Here is a 6,269-nt window from a genome sequence, read left to right as displayed (position 1 = left end):
CTTTCTGACATAAATCGCAGCAATATCTTTTTGGAGCCACCTCTTAGAGTAACGAAAATAAAAACAAAAATAAACAAATGGTACCTAATTAAACTTAAAAGCTTTTGCACAGCAAAGGAAACCATAAACAAAGTGAAAAGACTACTCACAGCATGGGAGAAAATATTTGCAAATGATGCAACCAACAAGGGATTAATTTCCAAAAAATATATATAAACAGCTCATGTAGCTCAATAGCAAAAAAAAAAAAAAAAATGAAAAGCACATGAAAAGATGCTCAACATAGCTAATTATTAGAGAATTGCAAATCAAAACTACAATGAGGTATCACACTGGTCAGATGGCCATCATTAAAAAGTCTACAAACAATAAATATTGGAGGGACTTCCATGGTAGCGCAGCGGTTAAGACTCTGTGCTCCCAATGCAAGGGGTCTGGGTTCAATCCCTGGTCAGGGAACTAGATCCCACATGCATGCCGCAACTCAAAGTCCGCATGCTGCAATGAAGATCCTGCAATCGGCAACGAGGGTCCCACATGCCGCAACTAAGACCGGGCGCAGCCAAATAAATAAATTAATTTAAAAAACCAAAAACGAAAAAACAACAAATGCTGGAGAGGATGCGGAGAAAAGGGAACACTCCTATGCTGTTGGTAGGAATGTAAATTGGTACAGCTATTATCGAGAACAGTATAGAGGTTCCTTAAAAAACTAAAAATAGAACTACCATATGATCCAGAAATCCTACTACTGGGCATATACTGGAGAAAACCATAATTTGAAAAGATACATGCACCCCAATGTTCACTGTAGCACTATTTACAGTAGCCAAGACATGGAAGCAACCTAAATGTCCATCGACAGACGAATGGATAAAGAAGATGTGGTGCATATATACAATGGAATTTTACTCAGCCATAAAAAAGAATGAAATAATGCCATTTGCAGCAACATGGATGGACCTAGAGATTATCATACTAAGTGAAGTAAGTCAGACAAAGACAAACGTCATATGATATTACTTATATGTGGAATCTAAAAAAATAATACACGTGAACTTATTTACAAAACAGGATCAGACTCAGACTTCGAAAACAAACTTATGGTTAAGAAGGGGAAATGTGGAGGGAGGGATAAATCAGGAGTTTGGGATTAACACATACACACGACTATATATAAAATAATAAACAAGGACCTACTGTACAGCACAGGGAACACTACTCAGTAGTCTGTAATAACCTACATGGGAAAAGAATCTGAAAGAGTGGACATAGGTATATGCATAACTGAATCACTTTGCTGTACACCTAAAACTAACACCACATTGTAAATCAACTCCAATAAAAATTAAATTAAAATTTTAAAAAAGTGCTTCTGATGTATTCTTGCTCTTGCTGAGACAGTAGGGCCCCACCCTTGCGTACTCAGGGAGCTCTCAGAATCGGCCGGTGCCGCTAGGAATCCATCTCAGGACAGGGCCGTGGCTGAGCCAGGGTGGAAGATGATACGGCTCCTAGCAGCCTCTATCCATTTCCCAGGCTTCAATCACAGTACTCTGATTTCCTCCTTCCTTCCCCAGTCTTAGGCCTTGTACTTCTAGGGGGATGGCTCTGCCCCCCCAGAACTGGGGCTCTAACATATGACGCAGGCCTAAGCCGATCCATACATCACAGAGGACAACTCGTGACCTGGCTGACACCAATCAGAAGTGTCTCAGGCTTCTCTCCTGCCGTGGCACCAGGCTCTGTCCTTCCCAGGAGCAGCTAGAGCTCCAGCTGGCCTGACTACACGGACTGTGGGGCAGGGCACAGGTCTGCACAGCTACCCCGGGGCTCGTTTCAGGGACAAATGTGAACCACTCTGGGGACACTCAGGGACTTACGACAACTGGACTGAATTACTGCTGACACCTCTAATTCTGTGCTTCAGCTGAGCACTGATAAGACACAATCCTCACTGTGTCACCTACTCCTAAGGTCACCTCCTGCCTTATCACTGAAATCCCCCCTTAAGCCCAGCCCTGGAACTCTCAGGTGGGACCAGCTCTGGTTCTTGATTTTGAGCCACGGAAGGGCATAGAGAGACCCTGGAGACCAATTCATCCCCACAGATGAAGAAACAGGGGCCCAGAGAGGGGCCATGACTTTCCCTGAGTCACACAGCCTATTACAAAGCCAGGACAGGTCCCCAAAACCCATCTCACGCCCTTCCCACTGTTAGTGCTGTATCCCTTACCCCTACATTCAGCCGAAACAACGGATTAGAAAATCAAATTAGAACAGTCCTGGCCTGGGTGCTGCTGCTCGCTCGACCCCAGCGTTTCCCACTTTTTGCTTTGCTCTGCTCTGCTCGCCGTGTCCTCTTCCGAGTGCTTGTTGCCTCGCACAGCAAGACAGCTGCTCCGTTTTCCAGCTCTCATGTCTGCTTTCTGGGTATGAGAAGAGAGAGCGCACAGGGCTACGCTAGCCCAGGTGGTTCCTGTTAAACGCCTTCCTGAAATCCATACCCTGTAACTTCCACTTACCTCATCAGCCAGGACTGGGTTGCCTGGCCATCCAGAGTGGATATTTTTAGCTGAGCACAGCGCCATTCTGAAGCAAATTGAGGTGTGCTAGGAAGGAAGAAGGGGAAGGGGATATTGGATGCCACAGGCAGAGTCTGCCGTGAATCTGCCTGGATGGGGATTTTGGCTAAGAATGCCCTGCCCAGCAAGTCGCCAGGCCCTTCTCTTCATCCCCCAATGTCCCAAAGGCTGGCCACAGCAGAGAATATAACGTGGAGTTGGAGGTTTCTGGGGATGGCAGAAGCTAGGAAGGTGGAAGGGGGTTATTCTGACTACACGTCCTTCTCATGCTAGTCTTCCAGGGCTTTCCCCTTCCTGAAAGCCATACTCAGAAATGTGCGGTGGGGAGCACGGGGTCATAGGACCAGGGGAGCCGAGAAGGAAACTGTGCCGGGCAGGAAACTGAAGTCAGGACGCTGCTCCCACCCTCGGCTACCTTGCTGGGACCCCTGGGCTCCGTGCTTCGGCCTCATCCTGCCTTCCACCCCTCCCCCATGGAGGGCACGGCGCGTGGTCATGGGCCCAGCCCTCCTTCCAGGCTGGGCCCAGCTCCAAGAGGGCCTCCTAACCACTCGCCCTTCCCACTGGGCCTCCCGCCCCGCTGGGGTGGCACCTGTCACGCTCTCAGGACGTCTATGCTCGACGTCTTTAACAGTGAGACGGCCTGACCAGCAGCATCAGGAACACAAATTCTCGGGCTCCACCCCGGCCCCGCGGAATCAGACTCTGGGGGTGGAGCCAGCACTCTGCTTTTACAAGCCCTCCAGGTGGTTCTGATGCACGGTCCAGTTTGAGAATCACTAACATGTAATGACTTGCAGGCTGTGAAACAGCTTCTGGGCTGTTAGTGCCGACCCAAAGGCAGCTGGGAAAGGCAAAAATAAAAAGAGCTCACCTGGCCCCTCTGCACTTCAGCACCCACCAAGGCAATAGTCCTGGGAAGACTGAGGTTTTTGAGTCTAAGAATAATTGTTAGAGCTAGGAACTACAGAGGCACCATCCAAATCTCCATGTTATAGACTTGGGAACTGAGATTGGGACGGGAGAAAGCATTTGCCTGAGTTGAACACCAAAAGTGGAACTAGAATTCAGGTTTCTTGAATCCTAGTTTTATTTTTTTCCCCAAATTGAAATATCTTTTGAAAAACTGTAGCATGTATACCTATTGTGTGAATCGTTTACAGGCACGTGGTCCTAAGGAATCCATCCTCAATGCAAACGTGTAAAGAAAGCCCTGGCGAGGAGTCTGAAGGGGGGGCTGATGCCTCGTCCTCAATGTGCTGTGGAGCCAGGAGTCCCTGCCCCTCTTGTTGGGGGTCACTCACCTTCTCACTGTCCCTTCCTCCAAACATTAGCCCAGTGGCCTCACCAAATGAGCCCAAGGGCAGGGCCAGGGGGCTGTAACCGAACGTGTGTCTTCCAGAGCCCTGACGAGAGGGCTGTCAGAGCTGGACAGCTGCGCACACAGCAGGCTGGCACAGCGCTACCATCTGCGGGGCCCGTGGCAAGGGCACCAGTGGAGGCCCATCTACCACGTGGCTACAGATTTAAAACTCACAGGTCAAGCTAACAAACTTAAACGTGTCCCGTCCTCCTACTGTGACAAATAAACCTTTATCTAGACTCAGTCGAATGGAATATGAGGTTCAGAGGGAACTCAGGCTCCATCCTGTAAAAGCTCTTCTTACTCAGGCTCCATCCTGTAAAAGCTCTTCTTACTCAGGCTCCATCCTGTAAAAGCTCTTCTTACTCAGGCTCCATCCTGTAAAAGCTCTTCTTACTCAGGCTCCATCCTGTAAAAGCTCTTCTTACTCAGGCTCCATCCTGTAAAAGCTCTTCTTACTCAGGCTCCATCCTGTAAAAGCTCTTCTTACTCAGGCTCCATCCTGTACTTCGAGGGCCTGTGCACGTGCCGGAGGGCACTGTGGCCTGTTCAGCAAGCTCCAGCTACACCTCCCTGCAAAGGGCCACCTTTTGACCACCCTTTGGAGGCAGGATCTGGAGAAGAGGCCTGTCCAGACCCTGGAAGCTGGCTCAGGACTGCTTGGGATAAGAATTCCAGGAGCATGTCTAAAAGATGGGGTCTGGGCTTTGGGTGAACCCCTCCCACTTCCCCATGACTCCTCCAGCTGTGGGGGAGGGATGTGGTCAGAGGAGGGCTCCAGGAGAGACCTCTGAGGGCTCGCCTCTCAAAATGTGGCCCCTGGGCTGGCAGCATGGGTACCACCTGGGCGCTGATTAGAGCTGTAGCCTCACTCCAGACCTACTGAAGCAGAACTGGCATTCCAACAAGATCCCCAGGGGATTCGTGTGCACACTGAGGTTTGAAAAGCACTGTTCTAAACCACAAAACCCAGGCCCAGGGTCCGTCGTGTCCAGGTCTACGGGTGCTAACAGTGGGTATTAACAAACATTTGCTCAGCGAATGCCAAACGTCCCCTAAAGCAGCTGGGGTGGCTGGCTGCTGGCTCACAGTGCTTTCATCTCCTCTTTCTCTGGGCCCTCAGTGGCCAAGTTTCAGCTCTAGGCCCTGCTGTCGGCCTGAGCTGATTGGTCCAGCAGGAGTCACCTGACCCACATTGGGTCCATCAGATGATCTCTCCCAGGAATCTGCAACTTAAGCCCCAAAATCAAGCTCCCAGAGTAGCAGCAATGGTAATAGCCAACGTCTTTCCTGCACCGGTTATGTGCCAAGCACAGCACTGTTTTACATATAGTATAAATATCCCATCTTTACAACCCCCTCACCGGGTAGGTATTATTATTCTGCTGTTGTTTAGATGGGGAGCTGTGGCTCAGCTGTTAAGTAGCTCTCCCAAAGGTTTAAGGGGGGCAGGGACAGCACCAGGAGAGCTGGGTGACGGGCCAAACCCCAGCCATGTGGTGCACAATGTCATCAACGTCATTCACATATTTTTCTTTTTTATGTGAATATGTTTTTAGTTTATTCAAATGGATTTATTTATTTATTTGTTTTTGTATGTTAAGTATGATCTTATTTATAAAAAGAGTGTGTATACAAACATGTAAGTACAAATACATAAAATACTGGAAGGTTTTGGATCCAAGTGTCTGCTGCTGTTTCATGTGATTGGTGGAAATAGGGGCAGGACAGGAATAAAGACGCAGACGTACAGAAGGGACTTGAGGACACGGGGAGGGGGAAAGGTAAGCTGCGACGAAGTGAGAGAGTGGCATGGACATATATACGCTACCAAACGTAAAATAGCTAGCTAGTGGGAAGCAGCCACATAGCACAGGGAGATCAGCTCGGTGCTTTGTGACCACCTAGAGGGGTGGGATAGGGAGGGTGGGAGGGAGGCTCAAGAGGGAGGGGATATGGGGATATATGTATGCATAGGGCTGATTCACTTTGTTATACAGCAGAAACTAATGCACCATTGTAAAGTAATTACACTCCAATAAAGATGTTAAAAAAAAAAATTCATCATCAACTTCTGCTGCCAGGGCCCCGGGCTTCCAGGCTTCATGGTGATTGGGCGCCGTGGGGAGCAGGAGGACCAGCTCTGTGAGGCGGCTGCAGGGAGGGAGGGAGGCCTTGGGGCAGGATGAAGGGCAGGAGCTGTGGGAGAGGGGAGCCCAGAGAACCTCCACTCCCTAAGCGGGCGTAGGGCAGCGGCCAAGAGCAGCCCACTCACCACACTTCAGTAGAGGCCAGAGAGCCCGCCGTGAGGACTGACCCCT

This window comes from Eschrichtius robustus, chromosome 6 (genome assembly GCF_028021215.1).
Source record: "Eschrichtius robustus isolate mEscRob2 chromosome 6, mEscRob2.pri, whole genome shotgun sequence".
Lineage (NCBI taxonomy): Eukaryota > Metazoa > Chordata > Mammalia > Artiodactyla > Eschrichtiidae > Eschrichtius > Eschrichtius robustus.
This window is presented reverse-complemented; position numbering follows the sequence as displayed.